We start from the raw sequence: 22,330 nt of genomic DNA, 5'->3' as shown, positions 1-22,330 counted from the left end.
GTTGGTTTATGCGGGGAGGGGGCGGAGCAAGAGTGAGAGGTGCGGTATTATGCAACTAGCCATTGATTACGTTTCTAGACAGCATCTGTTGAAATTTGAAGGAGATAATGTTTTTGTATGACACTCTATCGCAGTCGCATGGTTCGCATTTTATCATAAGGACTGCAGATGCTTGGGCTTTAACTGTTGCAAACATGTTCTCGGTTGAAAAAATTCCTTTACTGATTTCATATTAATTGAATACAGTATGTATTTATAAAGGCATATTCAGCCGATACAAGAGTTTTGCATCTTCTGTATGGGGATCGTTATAGCCTAGAATTGTCTATTTGCTCTTTTTTTTGTAAATGTAAATGTATTACGATTTATATAGCGCACGTATCACCCGAAGGCATCAAGGCGCTTGCCTTGGGAACCCGTCCTGGTATTCCCCTGTGAGATAACCCCAGCAGGGTATCCACAAGGTGAAAGCCAGGCATCCCGCCGCGAGGGGCCATAGTGGAGATTAAGCAAGCTATTGCCCAGAGTCGCAGAGTGTGAACCCATGAGTCGAGTAGGCACTGGAACGAGAATTATCGAGTCCGTGGAATTTTTGAGCCCAAGACCCGCCGAGGCGGGGAATTGAACCCTGGTCCAGGACCGATCTCAGCTTCCGGGTCTGCCGCCTCTAACCCCTGAGCCACACTTCTCCACATGAAGGCAGTTGTATGTAGTTCTAACTCAACCCGAAGGTATTGGAGATCTTTACACGAGCACAGCAGCGTATATCGCGCTTTAACATAGCACCAAATCCCATGGAAGGGCCTGAAGTGCTTTGCATGTGCACCACTTATATTACACAAGGATCCAGCACCACGCTTTAACATAGCGCCAATTCGCCAGGAAAGGACTGAAGTGCTTACATAAGCACCACTTACACTATACCAGTCCCTATTGGACCGCTGCCACTCCATTGTCTCCAATGGGACTCCAATAATTCCAGAGCTCTGTTAACGTTATGCCAAAACATGTAGCTAACTGGCTAAAGGCAATGCATGGCAGAAGGGCAACGCATTGCCATGGCCGCTCACACCTCTTTGTACTTCTACGGTGGGCACCTCATCTAGAGACTATTCTAATACGTAGAGCATTCTTGTAGACAAAGGACAGGCAGGGAAGGTGGCTTATTAATGCAAGCATTGGCATAGCCAATAGGTCTCGCCTTTGGGACCTTATAAGAACTTAGTTATGCAGCACAATATCTTTATCTTTCTTTCATTTCTTAATATAAGAGTGCTCAGCCTCCTAAAGCATTTTATTCATTCATTTGCATTTCTTCTTTCCTGTCATGGGGATGACTGCACAGATATCCTCACAAGTAGGATCTTTTGAATTCTGCATGAACCTATTTACTAATGGTCCTAGTTGAAGGTGTCATTTAGACGTTATATATATTTTTCTGATGTGAGGTAGGGTGGGTATGTGTGAGGATGTGTGTGGGAGAGAGAGACAGAGAGAGGGTGTGTGTGTGTGTCTGTGTCTGTCTGTCTATGTCAGAGTGTGTGTGAGTACATGAGCGTGGGGAGTCGGCTCTCACTATACTATACCAAAAAGGGGTATAGTGTGCAGAGAGTACAGTGGATCCCCAGAGATTTTACAGAGGCTAAAGTAGATAATACTAATGCTCTTTTGTGGTAGTGTGGGGGAGAGTTAGACGTATGCGAGGGTAGTTTTAAGCATTTGTTGTACACACAGTGGTAATAAATGACACACACTCTGAATAAATCTGACACCAATTTATAAAATTACACTTGGTTAGATTTATTTTGCAGAACCACAGAATTTCATCTTGAGTAAATACGTTTTTCAATAGAAATTCTGTTCAATATAAAACGTGGACAATTAGTGCAATTTCCAGACTTTGCAATGTTAACCTATGGGGTGAAGAAAACATTCAACATACGTATAGGCAACATCTACTTACAAGATCATTCTTCGGAAGTTAAGATTAGTATTGGACAAGGTTCAGATCAGAACCAACAGTGCACCACCAGCGGGGGATTGGAGGTCCCACATTTGGACCCCTAATATTATGCCGTTCAATTGCAACACGCAGCTCGATGGCTCCACACAGACCCTAGTTGGGAAATAATATTAATAATAATAATAATCCACATTTTTTAAGCGCGACAATCACCCGTAAGGGTCTCTAGGCGCTAGGGGCCGTCGGGAAGATTAAGCAAGCTATTGCCCAGAGTCACATGGTGCTGGGCTAACCTGCCTCCGGATCCGGGGATCGAACCGAGATCCCCAGATTCCAGCGTCAGTCGCCCTGGCCGCGGCACTTGGCGGGAATGATGGACGCTGGTTGTCTTCCAGAGCTGTTAATGGAGTAATCAGGTACACCGAGAGATCCGCCATATATTGTGCGACAGACGGCCAAAGTATGGCATTGGTTTGTAGTGAGAGTACTTAAGCGCGCACCATTCCATAGGGAGCTCCCAATCTAGATATTAAAACCAATCAGGCAGATGGCACTCAGTATGTCCTTCCAGGCATGGAGGGAGGGGGAAGCGATTGATGGGGTGAATTGTACCCAGATGAGACTTATCCCCTTTAAACATACCCGCAAAGAGTTTGGTCTAAGTCAGGGGCAATTTTTACTACATGCAGGTATGGCAGATGTAAATAGGGACACCTGGCCATGCTATCCGACAGCTCCGCCGCATACTCAAACCCTTGAGATACTGCTAACCTATGGTGCGTGTAGACTCCTAATTATGCATCTTTACAGAACAATGCGATCAGATACAGTAGACCCTACACACGGACCGAGAGGCCTGGAATTTAGACTTTGACATTCCAATGGAGGATCAAGACTGGCAGCTGGCCCGTGAACTAATACGCATGGTTTCTAGTAATGCCCATTTTCGAATGATACATTATAATTTTCTGCGAAGAACCTACTTAACGCCACAAGACCTTCATCGAATGGTCGGGTCTTGCCCAGATATATGCTTGCGCTACAACAATGTGGGGGCTGATACCTTACATTAACCATGGTCCTGCAATGCAATACACTCCTTCTGGCAACTAGCTGTCGAAGTAAATGTAAATGTAAATGTAGTTGAGCTTATATAGCGCACAGCTACCCGCAGTGGGTGTCCCGGCGCTTGCTTAGGGAACCCTTCCTGGTATTCCCCTGTGAGATAGCAGGGTATCCACAAGGTGAAAGTCAGGCATCCCGCCGCGAGGGGCCGTTGTGGAGATTAAGCAAGCTATTGCCCAGAGTCGCAGAGTGTGAACCCGTGAGTCGAGGAGGCACCGGGGCGAGAATTATCGAGTCCGTGGAATTTTTAGCCCAAGACCCGCCGAGGCAGGGAATTGAACCCTGGTCCAGGACCGATCTCAGCTTCCGGGTCTGCTGCCTCTAACCCCTGAGCCACACTTCTCCATCGAAGTAATGGCGCATGCCACACAACTAAGTATTGAGCTGACACCCAAATGCAGTTTATTAGGCCTGTTTAGATGTCAGAAGGGCGCAAGATAACCTATACATTTGGTCAGTCGTCTATGGTACTGGCATGAAGTAGAATTGCAATCACATGGCTGCCCCAACATGCCCCAACGATTGCGCTCTGGCATAGAGATGGGCCTCTTCTTCTACGGCGGACGCTTCTATCTCGTCTTGGTCAGATTCTTCCCCAAAGATATCCAGAGTGTGTTGCATGCTTTGACGCTGCCTCTCTCGCCATCGAGCCTCTTGATCGGGTAGAGTCCTCTTGGACCGAAACGACTTACAAGTGTCGCAGTCTTCCTCCTTGTGCGCTGGAGAGAGGCACAAGTTACAAACTCGATGTAGGTCGGTGCGAGGGTAATTGGCGTGGCACCCAGGACAGAAATAGAATGGAGTCCGTTCCATTTGCAGATGGCTGGCCCTACGCAGCAAGGCCCGACGGTTGCCCACGAGGTTTTCTATTGAAAATGGAGAGTTAGTCGATTGATTTGAAATGCGGAGAACAGGGAAACGCGTACTGAAACAATACCATTGAGGGTAGAGTGGACTGCGCACTGAGGGGAACCCGAAGAGCGGTTACGGAGTGCAGCAGTACACATCCGAACCCGATTGGGGTAAAAAACAATCTAACAATGGAGTCGATGCCCATGCGCACTATCACTGAAAGGAGGAGTAACTTTACCTCGTGACTGAAAAGACTTCTTCAAAGAAAAACAACTTGCAAACATCTGGACCCAACACAAGATGGCAGAAGTATGCAAAGCATGTGCATCTACAGCGCACATGCCTCGAACAGAGGATTAATGGCCCCCAAATCCCTGCCGTGGTATCTTGTCATGTTGTGGATGAGTGCTATGGTGCTTAGTGTGATTTGTTCATTTTTGATAAGGTGGAGTGCTGAACGGTTAGGCAATTTTTGATTTTCTTTGTTTTTGGGATCGAGTGATATAGTGCGGTACCTACCGTATGGTGTAACTAAATAAATTACATTGCTATTATACGTTAAGGATGTGGGGTGAGTGTTATTAGGGCCGAAGCCTTGCTGATTATATGCAGAATAACAGGTCTGGGAGGTCACTACAGACTAGAGCAGGTTAGCAGCTGCACAGGCCTTGGGCATGGATCCTATTGAGGATAATATGTGACGGGCACTGGTGACTGGAGCTGGCGAGCAACAACGCTGGCCTCTGGTATTCATTACAAGCAGGGTAACAATACATGTCAATATTGACTGGAGCTGGTTGGCAGTATAGTTGACCTCTGGTTTTGAATATTAGCAGGATTTAAGGTACAGGGGTCACCACTGACTGGAGTTACCTAGCAGGATAATAGGTCTCAGGGAGTCAATACTGACTGAAGCTGGTTAGTAGGATCACTAGTTCCAAGGTGCTACTAATGACTCAAGTTGGCTAGAATGATAACAAGTCCCAGTGGCCAATACTAACAGGAGCTGGCTAGTAGGCTTACATACAGGCCCAAGGGGCCACTATTGACTGGAGCTGGCTAAAAGAATAACAGGCCCAAGGGTGGTGGGGTGCGAGTGGCACCAGTGACCGGAGTTGGCTAGAAGTATTGACAACCTTTGGTATTGATTAAATGCAGGATTATAGGTCACAGGTGGCACTGCTGAATACGGCTGGCTAGCAGCAGTGGTGGCCTCTAGGAAGAAGGAATTGAGAAAGCATAACTGGATATACTGGTTTATTTAATACCGATAATTGTTTACACATCATACACATCACTGTCACAACGTGCATTGATGTATTACATTACCAAATTACAATATTCTTATATTAATTTGATGTGTTTGTTAGCTTTAATATGCCTGCAAAGTTACATGATTCTATTAGGGCCCAGAACCATTTTATTTAGTGAAGTCCATATGCACACTTTCCTGCATCTTGCAGTAAATTGAATATTGACAAACGGAAGTGTTATTTCCAGAAACAGTGAATTCTGCAGCTCGTCTGTGTATCTTTTATCTGTACCTCACGGACTCCTCACATTCCTCTTGAGGTAAGATCCTGCCTCCTACTCATTAGTGTCGTTTCAGTAACTGTTTCTATCACGTGTTCATGTTTCATTGACTTGTATTAGGAGAAAAGTGTATAAAAATACATGGGGAGCATTAGCATTATATACTCCAACTTGCTTTAGGGTGGATGCTCTCGTCCATTGCAAAGACAATTGTCACTTGTTAGTTTGCTTGGCCTTTTGCTATTTTTGCATTAAATGTATGATAGATTTGTTGGCCTCCAGGTGTGTTGTGTTTTATTTTACATATCATAAGAGATGACGAGGAAAATGGCAGTCCAGAATACACATTCTTCATATAAATCAACTCACAGTATACTGTTCTGGAGGTTCAGTCCTACAGACATTATCTCTAACTAAACGCAGGAACCCTAGGAAGCATGTGCTTTTCAAACCAGTTGCCCTCTGATGCGGCGTCTTCACTATTGGATAAGTCAGTTTGTCCTGAATTTTAGGAGGGTTACCTATCTAGTGCACTCTGTTAGGCAGCGCTTACCTGTGGTAGTAAGATGTTAATAGCCACCTTATCACCTATGCACAGGGCAGGGCTTTGAGTTACAGAGCTCCTCACGCGGTGGAGAAGATTAGGTCACATTTACCCATTTTCCCATATTTGGTCCTGATGAAATGCCAACATATTGCTCCATGACTACACAGGCATGAAAAAAGTTGACCTGAAGTATTGACCCCAGCTTACCAGCAGGTCCATAGGTGATCGATACTTTCACACTGTGATAGAGGCCATTAGTTCCTCAGTTTCTTTGCCACTGTTTTTAATGACAACATGGACTAGGGTGATCACATTAACTATATTGCAGCAACTGGTCGATAGTTGATCTTATATTCAGACTTTCACCAATCTCACATCTTATGACACAACATCCTCTGTCCTACTATGCTCATCCGGCGTATTTCTTAAACGCTCTCCAACAAAATGCCCTCTTGTGGTACCCGCCAGGCATTGTAGTGCCGGCCTGGTGAGGAGTATAGCCCAATGATGAAGCATGTCACCTTCAGGTGAGTAAACGCAACTTGCCTTAAAAGCACATGCTTCCTAGGGTGTCTGCGTTCAGTTACAGATAATGTCTCTGGGACTGAACCTCCGGAACAGTATAACTGTGTTTTATTTTAACAAATTTACATAGCAGATACCTGCCTCGGAGCGCACTTCTTACAGACGAGTTTGGGGTTATAATGTTACTGCTACAAGCTCCTTACCTGTGTGAGTTATCGGGAATGATGCAGGGGCAGACCCAAAACAGCCACATGTGGCGATCAATGACAAATACTGAAGAATGAACAGAGCTTCCAAGCTGGTGACCAATACTTATTTGACCCTGAAAATAAAAGGCACGTTTTTAGTATTCTGATGACTCATGACCATAAAAAAAACAAAGGTTTTAAATTCAATATTGTGTCAAATACTTAAAAAATGGAACTGGATGGGGATCCCCGTGCAAGCCGCAACACAACACGTTCTGTCCTTCTGGGGTTCCAACACCAGGCCAACTCACATGAGATGGTTGCATAAAATATGGTATCCATGCCACACTCACACACTCTACGGCTGCTTATTGGAAGGTATGGCTCCCGTTGCTTTCCCTCCTGTCCAAAGAATTCAACAAGATCACGTGCCCCAAATACCTTCGCTTGCTACGACTCACAGAGACCACACATGACTCCTCGTGATCCCATGGGTAACTGCGATAGTTATTACACGATTGCATCTGTGTTTGTTTCACATGTTTGGCACACTGTGTGGGGGGGAATGGGGAAGGGGGAAGGGGGATTGGGTGGGTGTTTTGGTTATGGTTTTTGCTCCTACAACATCATCGCCTCACTACACGTGACAATTGCAACCCAGGCACTGTACCTTTGCTATGTCAACAATACCTAGCCATCTATTTGATTGGTAGAGACTGTGTACCTATCTGTCTTGATTGCCTTTCATACCTAATGCATTTCCTTCGCAATGTATTGTCTACTGTTGCTCTTAAAATCAATAAAACAAATTTAAAACAAAAAAAAATATTTAACTGGATGTGCTGAATCGGATGTTGTCCCAGGTCATGCGTGACACCTTCCACCACTATTGCTTAAGGGACTTGTAGTTTTACTTTTCTCATTAAAATGATGGGTTCTAAAGTCCCAGTGTTCTGAACGATGTTGGTTAAAATCAGAGGCATGAGTGAGGGTGAAGCATGACACTGCTCTGTTTAGCAGTGAGATGAATGACAGTCCCTCAGCCCTTCCATTCTTTGACCTACAGAGGCTCGTCGGCCATTCATATTTTTTTGTAACGACAAAGAAACTTTTATTGCAGCTTGTGTCACTGAAGAGATAAAACCCCTGGGCATGTTTAATTAACTACTGACAAACATGAACAATCAAGAACATGAGTTTCTGGAAAACTATCAAGCACCCAATCAGAATCAGCCGCCCTTCACACCCAGGAATTCTTGAGGCTTTGGAGAGAATGAATTGCACGTGGTATAAGAGAAACACTACATCGACTCAAAGCTCACTTCTCAGGGATGTACAGAAATGTCAGCCTCATGGCACACTTAGCCAGCTCTTCACCTCCTCCTCCTCAAACTGTTGACCAGCTATCAGGGCAAATGAGCCTGCAGCAAAGCATCGCTGGCTTGATTCCACACCGGGACAGGCAAGGTGGTCAACTCCATACTCCTCGAAGTCAGCAAGCACTCTGGTCGAGCCAGTCCTAACCCCACATGAATGTTCTCCATCACAACTATTTTAATGGTCCTAAGTTATGTTTCTGCCAAATGATTAACTCAAAAATTGAAAGGTTTTACTAGGAAGTGCTGAAAGAGAAATCAAGTTTTTCAATATTTCTGAGTCTGCCACAGTACACAGGAGCATTATTTCTTTACAACAGCAAATCATGTATGTGCGCCCTGTAGAAAGCACGTTTGAATAAAACATGGAATGCATTGCAGCCAAAAATCCATGCAACAAAATAGAGTGCAAGATAACTTGTGTTATTATTCTAGCAGAACGAAATGCCATTCCGAATGTGTACATCATTTTAAAGACAAACCCAGACAAATGTATGGTCAGTGTTGTTCTTCTGCCTGTTAAAAGACAATCTCCATTAATGTGTCAGGAAATAAAATACTATGAGAAACCCTACTCTATGGCAGGGGGCTGCCTGCCACTATATTGCAGGTTACTTCCAACATAATCTGATTTATACATACATACTCCAGAGTACTGCCAGCTATCGGGTCTGCACACAGCAGACTGGAGCCACTCAGGAAGGAGGTAAGCTCTTCATTTCATCTTAAGCCCATAGGTTACAGTCACAGCCTGATAGACCCGGAGAACTTTATCCTCGCTCTAACTGCACCGAGCAGATAGACGTAGCCCATCACAGGCTGTGTTGTGTGCTGGGTGATGCCTGGCATCTTATTATCGTTGGCGGGAGGATGAAGCTCTGATATGAGCTACTACAAGAAGAGCAGAGAAACAGGACCACAGATCGCCACAGAGCGACAACTGCCCAGAAGCTGAAGAAAGAACTCTGGAACAGCAAACCTCCTACAACCTGGAGATTCTCCAGGGTAAGCAAATGATGGTAATGAAATGGAAACTGCAGCATTAAGGTCACACACTACAACATCATTCCCTTTAAACCAAAGGTAACAGCCTACAAGAAAAAACGAACCAAAAAGCAACAAAACTAGAAAATGCATTTCCAAAAGCTTCAAAAGAGAAACAGATAATACAAATGAACAATATGAAACTTTGTTGGTACCTTAGTAATGTGCTTACTTCTTGGCTTCACTCCATCTGCAGCAATAACGCTCTGAAAGGAGAAATTACTGCTATGAGTCTCAGAGTCTTCAGTATTACTGGTCTCAGTCACGAAGACTGCGATGTCGGAAGATAACTTTCTCTTATTTGGCTTTATTGTTCCACCAGTCACGCTATCGCTTTTAGCAGACATGCTACTGTCAGCAGCATCATAACTTCAGGCAGACCAGCAAAGCGGCTATCACCACTCACATTGGGTGAACAGACTCATCTCTGCTACATACATCCACTCTGTTTTCACATTTGCTTGTGGCTGTCAAAATGCAAAGAGCTGCAATATATTCGCCAAACTTTCCTGACTACCTTGTTTACAAAAAGTTGTGAGATTCAAGCGCGATTCTTGGTTCGTCTGTAATCTGAAGTTTTTTAGAGGTTCTATTGCCACATAATACTCGTCCCATATTTCAATCTGTCCACATGGTGCTTCAACCGTGGTAGGTTATCAACTGCCTGTTTTGCAGATAATTTCAGATTGTTTCTGTAAGAAACGGAATTATTATTTGAGGTAGATGAGGAACAATCACAACCGTTGTCAGAGTGAACTTTCAAAGCCATTCAATTAACCTAGGATCAACCCCCTGGTACCTAAGCACCAAACAGGCAGGCTTAACTTAAGGTAATATGTAAAATATTTATGCAGAAACCAAAAAATTAAAAGTCAAAATGCAAAACAATAATAAACCCAAACCGAAATAGAAATAGAAAAATAAAGTAAAGTGCATTGAACAAAATGACAAAATCCAATAAGGAGAATGAGATATGAACTGTAACGCTGTAAGAATCACAAGGTGCCAATGGATGAGGGGCCCGGGCATGGATTAGTCTCTCTGGAGCTGACTGCCAAGTCAGAGGAAACCGGAGGCCACGGCCTACAAGCACATGGTGCAGGAATTAGCCGCAGTGGTCCTAGAAGACATCTAGTGCTCCAGGCTCAGATAAGGCTGCTGGCCTACAGGGGGATTCACAGCAGGTTCGGGCGCAAAGTGCTTAGAGTATTGAGAACAAGCAGCAGATGCCCAGCAGGGCAATAGCAGACGGTCGAAGGCAGCAAGGCCCGAACGAGACTGAAAGGAGTGACACCTCGGGCCCTCACCATCAAGCAACAGCGTAGTGGAGCTCAGCGGGAGGACAACCCGGTGACTGCCACCCACTGGGGCTGTGACCCCCACGACAAGGCAGGACGGTCTGGTGATGTGGTAAGAGATATAGCAGCCATGAAGCAAGAAGGATCAGAATCTAAAAAAGAAGCTGACCAAGCTCCCGATGACCGGCAGCGGAGAAGGGAGGCTCTCCCCAACTACACAAATCAGCCAAGATGTAGACACCTCTGAAGCCCCAATTACCCACGCCTTTTTAGAGTCGCTATTCGGTGCATTACAAGGCGACTTGCAGACGCTGAAAAGGGAATAGCGGGGGAGATGAAGGAGATAACCAATGGAGGCCGCACGTTCCCAAACAGCATCAACGTCCCGCCTTTTGATAAGGCGGGATGTTGATGCCGTTGTTGACCGTATGGCCTCCATCAAGGATCAGAAGCAAGCCCGGGAAGAGGAGGTGGAGCATCTACAGCAAGAGATAGTCCGGCTCAAGGCTCAACAGATCGAGCTCCAGGCACACACAGAAGAACTGGAGAATCGGTCTCGGCGAAACAACATCCGCGTGAAGGGAGTTCCCCTAAAGAAGAAGGGCCAGACATCATACAATACCTGCAGGGTCTCTTCAGGAGCATGCTAGGCACCCCCACCGGATATTTTGGCTTACATTCCAAACTTTCAACTAAAAGAGTGTATGCTACATGCTGCCAGGGACAAGCAACCACTAAGATATCAGGATCACTCCATAGCTTTGTACCAGGACCTGGCTCTAATACCCCTTCAAAAGTGTGGAAAGTTCCGAGTGGCAACCCCGCGTCTTTGAAATCAACGAATACTGTATTCTTTGGGTCACCCTTTCCGGCTGATTTTCGTATGGCAGGGCAAACTCCTCCAGCTCAGATCCATGTAGGACACTTGCCAGGTGCTAGGCATCGAGAATCCAATCCAGGAGGAGACAGAGGGCCCAGAGACCAAAACTCCTCGAGAAAGATGACATAAGGTCTACGGGAGGCCTAGCACAGAGCGAGCAACGAGATCGGACCCCAAGACCATGGCACAAGAAAGACTGGCAGTGCTGGAGACATTGTCGAAGGAGACATTCCCCCATGATGACACCGTGAACGACTGAGGGACAGACAAGTGACATTTGCAAGTCTGGGTGGGCGGCGAAGAAGTCTGTGGGGAGCGTAGAGACACGGGGAGTGTAGAGACACGGGGAACTGGCCACACACGTTCCCAACTATTCCGACTTCCAAGGATGCGCACGCACGAATGGCGGGTCCTGGACAATTTGAGGGGAATGGGTTTCTAAGTTGGGGTTGGGGGGGGGAGGGTGGAGAACTGGTATGCAGGTTAATGGCGTTGAAGAGAGGATCACAAGGCAATGGAGGCCGGGCAGACGTTGGGAGCTCAGGGGGAAGAGGGATCACAGGGACCCAAATACAGGCCAAAGCTGGTGCACTCACTATGACACGCTATTTCCCAGCCCACACTGAAAATTCTCACTCTCAATGCGAGAGGTCTCAACAATCCCAATAAAAGGAGGTCCATCCTTTCCTACCTGGATAACATGGAGGCAGATATGTGCCTCCTCCAGGAAACACAGATCCTCTCCAAAGATTGGCATAGAATGAGGTCACAACTCTTTCCCCAGCAGTTCTTTTCATCTACCCTGGATAAGAAGACAGGTGGCTATTTTAGTAGCCAAGAGTTTTAAGGGGACAGTGGGGGAAAAGGTGGCCGAAATCAAAGAGATTGATGGGAGCAGGGCCATCGATACAGTTGGTGTTGGTATGAGTATTTTAGATGCAAAAATTGTGTCGCAAACCGCCAGAGTTGCTGCTCCCGCAATCACTCTTCACCCGATATACAATCAATCCAGAGGCTGCCTCAATTGCCTATAGATAGAAACGTGCCCCCCCCACAACCCCCTATACCAATAACCATTTCAAATACCAACCCCACCAGGGATGGTGCTACTAGGTTAAACAGGCCCAGGGGTTCGAATAAGAACAGGTTGTCTAGTTCCTCGTGCATTAATGTTCCTGCCGCCCCAAGTATGAATGGCTAATCAGGATATCCTGAGTCTGCCGCCCGCTGCTTGTCCTTATGTGTTGGTACTGGCAGGAGTACCTACTTTAAAGTGGGATCAGCATGAGTCATGGGACCAGCTATGCAATAAATGTGTGGACTGAGTATCAAGGCATAGAAGCTTCCATGTATCCGAAATAAAGGATATTATTAGGCATGCAGGGTTGGGTGAGTCAGTGCATCTACAAAAAATATCAAAGGAGAAAGTATTCTAATTAACTTTCGCAAACCTTCTTTGGTGAGACACCTACTAAGGGGTTGCGAATTTATAACACCGAATAGCACTAACATATGTGCACTATTCCTTGGTTATTTCTACGAACCAAGTCATGCTCCTTTCACCTACAATTCCTCTTGAATTACTACCTCTAATAGGTTCCAGGCCTTGTCTGGATTAGAGACCCAAGATTGACTATCAACTTTTGGGGAAAATACTGATCCTGCTATTAGGTTACCTCATGCCCTGCCAGTAACTGAGTGTACTATTCCCACAACCCACTTATGCCCCCTATGCAAACGAAGGCCTCAGCAAGTCCAGACCTCCGTATCTTAAGCTGGACTGTTGCAAGGTTGTACTCTAAACTTCACCAGACAGATTGGGTCCAACTTATTAAAGACCAAGATATCCTGTTGTGTTAGGAAACATGGGCCACACAAGAATTGCATATTGAGGGGTTTGAATGCCATAATATCCTAGCAACAACCCCCAAGCAGGGGGGGGGGACTTTATCAAGCTGGGTCAATATTAAGACAGGGAGATGCATAAAAACTGTACATACAGATAACAATAATTTTCTAGGCATATTATTTAATAGGGTAATTTCCTTTTGGATAATTTATTTTTATAACAATTATTTTCATTCTGTTCCAAATATGCATTTTATAAATGTGATTAATTTTAATGCATCTATTGAAAAATCCAAAGACTCTTTTAAGGCAGTAGGAATCTGTCTGGGGGGCGATTTTAATGCTAAGCTAACTTACTCATGGTCAAGCGAATATTCACATAGCAGCAGACAAACATGCATTAGGGGTAGAGAGCTAATGAACCATTTGAACACCCTTAACTTAATTAATGTTATGGAAATTGATGCAACTACAAAAGATAATGCTCCCCCTGAACCGACATTCAGAGGGAGGGGCTGCTCATCTACAATTGATAATGTTTTTTTATCTCCCCCGCTTTAGAAGCAAGCTTGCTTAAAGCCGGAATTATGGCCACAATCTTTGGGGACCATAACCCAATATAAATAATGTTACGGATGTCTCCAGTTCCAACGCCTCAGACAGAATGTGGTGCTGGAGATCTATCACCATCCACAGATAACCGCAGGCTGGTAAGGCGAGGCATTAATAACGCAGACCGATTCAGTTCTATGGTTAGGGGAAACATGAATCTTAGTAACATCTGTTTAGAGGCCCTGTTCCACACCCAGTGGCTATCAGCGCCTTTACCGAATTCAGTGCAGCCATTAAATCCTTGCTGTCTAACCCCATTTGTACAGTACTGCGCGAACCTAGATGGTTCAATCAGGAGTGCTCAATTGTCAACAGGAAGCTCCGCAAGGCCCTATCTCAAAGCCCTAGGTGTAATGATTTGGTCAAGTCCTTAAGGTTGACATATAGGCAGGCTATTGCTAATAGGAAGGAACAATTATTAGGTGAGCACTGGGATGCGCTCATTAATGCTGCCAGCTTAAATAATGGGAATATATTTTGGACTACCATTAAAGAGTTAAGATCAATGGGACAACCGTTAACTCCCATCAGCTGCAACATAATGAGCGCTACCTGGGAAAGTCACTTTTCCACTATTTACCAAGAGCCTGCTTTTGAATCCGACCCTTTTATGAAAAGGGTGCCACCTGGTGTCTCATTATCAATAAACGAGGTTGAGGAAGCTATACGTCAGAGTGCGGGCAATACAACTCCAGGCCCTGATGGGTTGCCCATCGATCTTATTAAATATAAACCAGATTTGTTGGCCCCACTGTTGTTAAATATTTTTAATATTCTAACCAATGCCCCACTGCCTAAGACATGGTGTACTAGCACGATCGTTCCTATTTTTTTTAAAAAGGGCGATTGCACACAACCTTGTTGCTGTAGACCGAGCTCCCTCATAGATAACACCCTTAAAATTTTAGCAGAGTTTTATATACAAACATTTTAACCTGGACAGAGGACAATCAGATTTTAGAACAATGCCAACTAGGCTTCAGGGGTAAAGTTGGCACAAACGAGCAAAGTCCTAATCTTAATTTGATCATAGGGAAGTACACTATTGCACAGCACTCGCCACTTTACTTAGCTTTTATGGACCTGTCCTCAGCTTTTGATTTTGTCAATAGGTCCCGTCTATGGTCCATCCTTTTAGAATATGGACTGGATGAGGCCCTTGTTCATTTTTTGGCCTATCTCCATAGGGACCTGAAAGCGTGGGTCAGGATTGTTGGTGGGGGAGAGGTTTCCACTTACATCAGTGTAGACAGAGTGGTCACACAGGGGTGTGTTCTGGCCCCTTTTCTATTTATCATATATATAAACAATTTAGATAAATCACTGATCACACTAACTAATGATATTCCCAGAATTCAAGGCAAACGTCTCCCAGTGCTTTTATACACAGATGATGCGGTTTTAATTGGTCGCACACCAAATGCACTACGCACTTTAGTTCGAGGTTTCACAGATTTTATGTCCGGCTTAGATTTTTGCACAAATTTTAAGAAATCTTTTATAATGCCTTGTGGGCCAAGGAAATGTCCTTTAAATTTTATCTCTGTGGGTGACCAAAAATTAACTTGCACTGCTACTTTACCTTATCTGGGAATGGTCTTCGCTGCGAACGGCACCTGGTGTGAACACTTGGCATATTGTAAAAGTAAGTTCTTGAGGGATTTTTAATCAATCCTCAGTCTCCTCCGCCCTAAAAGATCGAGAACAATTCCAGCCTTTTTAAAGATTTTTAAGATCCAGTGTGTACCAATAGCTATCTATGGGGCAGAGGTATGGGGTGTTGCCAAATGCTCTTGCGTCCAATCAGCGGAAAATAGATTTTGTAGAAAACTCTTGGGCGCTCCAATCTCAACCCCTCCGTACATATGTCAAGACGAACTGAAATTAGGATACATTGAAGACATCATAAGGGCATGCCCCGCACTATTTTGGCTATCCATAATGAAGAATCCCGAGGCTTCTCTCACAAGGGACATAATAAATGATAGTCTTCGCTGTGAGAAAGGGATGGATATTCCATGGCTTCCTGGGGTAGTCAAGAGTCTGGAAAGCGTTAACATTGGTAGACTGTTTGCCAATTCGAACACAGATGGAACAATGGACAAAAAAGTTTTAAAGACAGCATTGTACGCACTTCATAGCGCGGAAAGACTAGAAAGGGAATTGAATAAACAAACTGTTGCAAAATGTATATCCATTGCGTACCCTGAGCATTGTCTTCCAAGTTATATTGCACCACCCATGTCCTAATGGGAGAGAGGCCTCCTATTCTGTTAAGAGCTGGGACAGTAAGATATTTGCTTTGTTTTCCCTATAGCTATAAAGCAAAACGTGACTCCCTGCCATGTCCATGTGATGGTCACAGCGGTCAAACACTTTTACACTTTTTATTCTTTAGTAGATACTATATGAAATATGCACTATGGTTGCTAATTCTGTATTTTAAAAAATTGTCACCTATTAATTTAACAGACGCTCTTGACTGCAAATTTAAATTGGACAATGTTGAATTGATCTTGAGCATTGGCACCTTTTTGAGAGTAGCTACAGGTGCACGGAAATCTATGTGCGATCTATGAAGTCATTTATATTGTACTATTCACAATATGCACTTTACCTAGGTTTACTGTATTTTGCTACATTATGGATTGGATATTGCTATCTATTTCATTCAAAACATCTTTATTCGATTTGTGGAATCATAAAAGAAAAACAATGCAATATTTATAGATACATCATTTCCGTCCAATGCCATAATCCTTGAGAAAGTAAATTGCAGATTTGTGGGTATCATTAAATTTGTGCAAATACGCAATTCCAAGATAAGGTGCAGTTAGTAGAATCAGTGCAAATAACATGGCCATTAGGTTCTCGGTGCAATAGACAATTACAATAGTAAAGTACAGTGCATATGTATCATAGTTGTATTCCCAAAGGTACTTGTGCCCCTTATATGTTTATCACAGTAACAATTAAAAAAAGAAATAATAAGAACTACTACAAACAAAATACATTGTAAAATATGAAATACTATATACAATAAAACGTTTCGGCGATTCAGTCCTGCAATACTCAATTAATGTTCTTTTATCCTCTATTGCAGAATCGTAGTAAAAATTTCAAACCCTTCTTCATTCTTATATAGTTGATAGCCAATAAAAATCTAGAAACTCCAAATACAGTAAGCTGGGTGTTATCTGTTTTTAAAATGCGTAACATATCATTACATCTCCTGACACCCATATTCCTGCCCAACGGCACAATCCATTTTTGTCTAGCTCTCAGGTAAGTGGGGCAGAAGAACAAAACATGTGCGATATTTTCCTGCATTCCCAGCTGGCACATTTTACACTCACTATCTTTCCCCCCATTTCGGCAATTTTCCCATTTGGTTGTAAAGGACTTAACACGGAGGGTCCCATACCTGAATTTCAAGTACAATATTTTCGCCAATTGGGGTTCGCTTTGGTCTAAAAATGCCTCAAAGCGGGGTGTTGGTTTAACCATCAGAAAATCGTTTGTGAGTGAGCCAACTCCACAATTTTGTAAAACATTGTGCACAGTGAAGTTCCAATAGACCCTTCTGAGTTCCCTTTTTGATTCTGCGGTCAACCTTTCTGGGTGGTGCCAGAACTCACTAAGCCCCAAGGTCAAAAGCCATCTACGTATATTAGCCAGCCATGGGAAAGTAACATGGTATCTAGTGCGATAAGTTCACTTAGTGCCTGCCTGTAGATATGGAGTTCATCAGTGGCCCATAACCTAAACCAATATGACAAAGTCATCCACACAGCCCTATGCTCGATGCGTTTTAACCCCAGATCGTACATGTAGGGGATCACCGGTGTATTTTGGGGGAGGGGGACCATCGCTCTTAAAACCCTGTTTCCTCCCAGGGTTAAGGTGGAGATTTGCCCTCCGCTCCACAGCTCCGAGCCATAGAGAGAAGCGGTTTAGGCCCTGGATTCATATACCTCCAATGCTAGGGTGATGGACTTGGTACCAGTTGCATGGAGCTTTTTCAAGATGGGCACTGAATTTTGCATTAAAATGGTCCCAGATTTTCTGACATGCGGGCACCATGAGAGCTTAGAATCTAGGGTCACCCCTAAGTAAACAAAAGTGTGAACCCATTCTATCGCTACGCCATTCAGCAACATCTTTTTCTTAAAACTTTTGTGTGGCCTGATGGACATGTATTTTGTTTTTGATGGGTTTATTTCCAATCCTTTTTGTTTACAGTACACCACCAACTTATTCAGAAGATTTTGCAGTCCCATTGGGGTCTGTGAGAGGAGGATGTTATCATCCGCAAATGTCAGAGCACATACATGAGAGCCACCTAACTTTGGGGAATCGTGGTTTGTGTCCAATAGGAAATCCACCATATCATTAACATAGAGGAGAAACAGGGTAGGAGCCAGGACACAGCCCTGAAGGACCCTCTCCTCACCGGTATCTCCTCTGTCAACTCCTCGCCCATACCCCAGCGCACTTTTGCAAAATTATCTTCATGTAATTTTATGAGTTGCACCAGTATGTTTTTTGGGACCCCTTGATTTAGCAGATTTATCCACAGCAGATCTCTTTGAATTGAATCGAAAGCGGCCTTTAGGTCAATAAAGGCCATATACAAATTGCCGGATCTTAGTTTAGTATACTTCCAGGCAATGGTTAGCAGCCTGAACACCTGATCTATGGTGCTGATTCTTCTTCTGAACCCTGCCTGGCATGGGGATAATATGTCGTTGTCAACTAGCCAATTGTTTAGCCTGTCCAGTATCTGCTTTGAATAGACCTTTAGGGTAATGTCTATCAAGCTGATAGGTCGATAATTAGCGGGATCGTCCCTACTGCCCTTTTTGTATATAGGGACAATCTCCGCGCCCTTCCATGATATAGGGATAGGCTGCCCTCTGCTAATTGCATTGCACAGTAAGTTGATATACGGTGCCCATACCCCTGGGTCTCCTGGGATGTTATCTGGGGCTGGCGCTTTGGACGGCTTAATGGCGACTATAGCCTACTTAGTATCTAAGATACTAAAATATAGTGGTTCACACTCCTTGGACATTGTCAGCTCTTTATTTATGCATAAGTTCTCAATTGAAGGGGAACCCGGGCATGCATATAAATGTGCAAAGTGTCTGAACCATGTTTTAGGATCTAGATCAGGGGTACTCATAGTACGGCCCGCGGGCCAGGGGCGGCCCGGCAAGCCTTCCCTGGCGGCCCGCGGACCCCCGAGACATCATACCTGTGTTTGACGTTTTTTTTTTGTAAGTGTCTGCAGCAGCGCGAGAGACTCTGTTGCTCTGTGGGGTCTGCCGGCCGGGCGATCCTAGCAATGGCCAGAGTACAGCTGCAGGGGCCTAAGAAGAGGTGAAATACAGAGGCCTCATTAACATGCAAATGGTCTTTTGATGACCTGTGAAGTGTTCGGGTGCGGCTGTGAGTGTGTGCGCGCCCCGGCTGGCACACAGGCAGGGTGAGGTGACAGAGGGTGACAGAGGGAAAGGGAGGGGGAGGGGGACGAGGAGGGAATGAGAGGGAGTGAGAGAGAGTGAGAGAAGTGAGTGAGTGAGAGGGATGGAGTGAATGAGAGGGATGGAGTGAATGAGAGGGATGGAGTTAGTGAGAGGGATGGAGTTAGTGAGAGGGATGGAGTGAGGGAGGGAGGGAGCGGGAGGGAGGGAGCGGGAGGGAGTGAGCGGGAGGGAGTGAGCGGGAGGGAGGGAGCTGGAGTGAGTGAGGGAGAGGGAGTGAGGGAGAGGGAGTGAGGGAGAGGGAGTGAGGGAGAGAGAGTGAGGGAGTGAGAGAGTGAGAGGGAGGGAGGGAGTGAGTGAGAGGGAGTGAGTGAGAGGGAGGGAGTGAGTGAGAGGGAGGGAGTGAGAGGGAGGGAGTGAGAGGGAGGGAGTGAGAGGGAGTGAGTGAGAGGGAGTGAGTGAGTGAGGGAGTGAGTGAGTGAGAGAGGGAGGGAGTGAGTGAGAGGGGGTGAGTGAGAGGGAGGGAGTGAGAGGGAGTGAGTGAGTGAGTGAGTGAGTGAGAGAGGGAGTGAGTGAGTGAGTGAGAGAGGGAGGGAGTGAGAGAGGGAGTGAGTAAGTGGGAGGGAGTGAGTGAGAGTGAGTGAGAGGGAGGGAGGGAGGGAGTGAGAGGGAAGGAGTAAGAGGGAGGGAGGGAGTAAGTGAGAGTGAGTGAGTGAGAGAGGGAGTGAGTGAGTGAGAGAGGGAGTGAGTGAGTGAGTGAGTGAGAGAGGGAGTGAGTGAGTGAGAGAGGGAGTGAGTGAGTGAGTGCGTGAGAGAGGGAGTGAGTGAGTGAGAGAGGGAGTGAGTGAGTGAGAGAGGGAGTGAGTGAGTGAGAGGGAGTGATTGAGAGAGGGAGTGAGTGAGTGAGAGAGGGAGTGAGTGAGTGAGTGAGAGGGAGTAAGTGAGTGAGTGAATGAGTGAGGGGGAGTGAGTGAGTGAGGGGGAGTGAGTGAGGGGGAGTGAGTGAGTGGGAGTGAGTGAGTGAGGGGGAGTGAGTGAGTGAGGGGGGGTGAGTGAGGGGGAGTGAGTGAGTGAGGGGGGGTGAGTGAGGGGGAGTGAGTGAGTGAGAGGGAGTGAGTGAGAGGGAGTGAGTGGGAGTGAGTGAGTGGGAGTGAGTGAGTGGGTGAGAGTGAGTGAGTGGGAGTGAGTGGGAGTGAGTGGGAGTGTGGGAGTGAGTGGGAGAGAGAGAGAGTGAGTGAGTGAGAGTGAGTGAGTGGGAGTGAGTGAGTGAGAGAGGGAGTGAGTGAGAGGGAGGGAGTGAGAGGGAGTGAGTGAGTGAGAGGGAGTGAGTGAGGGGGAGTGAGTGAGTGAGGGGGAGTGAGTGAGGGGGAGTGAGTGAGGGGGAGTGAGTGAGTGAGTGAGGGGGAGTGAGTGAGTGAGAGGGAGTGAGTGAGTGAGTGAGAGGGAGGGAGTGAGTGAGTGGTAGGGAGTGAGTGAGGGAGTGAGTGGTAGGGAGTGAGTGAGTGGTAGGGAGTGAGTGAGGGAGTGAGTGGTAGGGAGTGGTAGGGAGTGAGTGAGTGGTAGGGAGTGAGTGAGTGGGAGGGAGGGAGTGAGTGAGTGGGAGTGAGGGAGTGAGTGGTAGGGAATGAGGGAGTGAGTGGGAGGGAGGGAGTGAGTGAGTGGGAGGGAGGGAGTGAGTGGTAGGGAGTGAGGGAGTGAGTGGGAGGGAGGGAGTGAGTGAGTGGTAGGGAGTGAGTGAGTTGTAGGGAGTGAGGGAGTGAGTGGGAGGGAGTGAGTGAGAGGGAGTGAGTGGGAGGGAGTGAGTGAGTGGGAGGGAGGGAGTGGGAGGGAGTGAGTGGGAGTGTGTGAGAGGGAGGGAGTGAGAGGGAGGGAGTGAGTGAGTGAGAGGGAGTAAGTGAGTGAGAGTGAGTAAGTGAGTGAGAGGGAGTAAGTGAGTGGGAGAGGGAGTGAGTGGGAGAGGGAGGGAGGGAGGGAGTGAGACGGAGAGGGAGGGAAAGGAAAGGATAGGGACGGAAAGGGAGGGAGACGGAGAGGGAATGAGAGGGAGGGAAAGGGAGGGAGACTTATAGCGAGTGAGATGGAGGGAAAGGGAAGGAGACTGATGGGGAATGACATGGAGGGAAAGGGAGGTAGACTGATGGGGAGTGAGATGGAGGGAAAGGGAGGGAGACTGATGGGGAGTGAGATGGAGGGAAAGGGAGGGAAATGGAGGGAGGGAAAGGGAGGGAAATGGAGGGAGGGAGAGGGAGGGAAAGGGAGGGAGATGGAGAGGGAGTGAGAGGGAGGGAGGGAAATGGAGGGGGAGGGAGGTAAAGGGAGTGAGACGGAGAGTGAGAGGGAGGGAAAGGGAGGGAGACAGAGAGGGAGGGAGAGAGAGAGGGAGGGAGAGAGAGGGATGGAGAGAGAGGGGGGAGTGAGAGAGAGGGAGTGAGAGAGAGGGAGTGAGACAGAGGAAGACAGGAGAGAGGGAGGGAGAGAGGGAGAGAGAGCTAGAGAGAGGGAGAGAGAGAGAGAGGGAGTGAGACAGTCAGAGTGAGACAGAGGAAGACAGGAGAGAGGGAGGGAGACCGATAAAGAGAGAGAGAGATATGTGTATGCTGGGACGGCTCAGTGGACGAAGGCGTCCGCTGCAGGGACCTGTGATCAACCTCATGGTCAGTTTTATGTTGTTGCTCTAGCCCCGCCCCCTCCCCAACTGACCCCTCCCCCACCGATGCGGCCCTCGGACACAAACCAAACTGTAAATTTGGCCCCCGAGAGAAAGTTTGTGAGTACCCATGATCTAGCTGGTAGTCCTGGGCTGGCTTGCTCGACTTATTGCCGTTTGCAACAATTCGCAAAAAAAGTGATTGATCTCCTGCCCTTGCTGCGGCTAGCAAGTCTTCCCAACCAGAGTCCTCCCAATGTCTACCTTCTTGTACAGTCTGTGCTTGCTGTGCTTGAGATTGTGTTCCTTTTGTCTGCGTTGTTTTGATTCTATGGCTGCTATTTTTATTTGTTCCATCCTGTAACAGTTCTCTCATGTAACCTCACTGGTTCTATTGGTTCTATTG

The 22,330-nt window shown here is 46.2% G+C and overlaps 1 pseudogene across 1 annotated transcript in view; it reads right to left on the bottom strand.

Moving 5' to 3' along the window:
- LOC144806040 (uncharacterized) overlaps positions 1 to 22,330 on the bottom strand; it is a 142,014-nt pseudogene that overhangs the window by 119,568 nt on the left and 116 nt on the right. The window contains exons 2-3 of the transcript XR_013605664.1: positions 9,309 to 9,359; positions 6,749 to 6,867 (exon numbers count right to left, since the gene is read on the bottom strand). The product of XR_013605664.1 is annotated as an uncharacterized LOC144806040 (transcript). The remainder of the gene's footprint in view (positions 1 to 6,748; positions 6,868 to 9,308; positions 9,360 to 22,330) is intronic.

Source organism: Lissotriton helveticus, assembly GCF_964261635.1.
Source record: "Lissotriton helveticus chromosome 1_1 unlocalized genomic scaffold, aLisHel1.1 SUPER_1_unloc_40, whole genome shotgun sequence".
Lineage (NCBI taxonomy): Eukaryota > Metazoa > Chordata > Amphibia > Caudata > Salamandridae > Lissotriton > Lissotriton helveticus.
The sequence above is the reverse complement of the archived record's forward strand: the minus strand, read 5'-3'. Positions and strand labels throughout refer to the sequence as shown.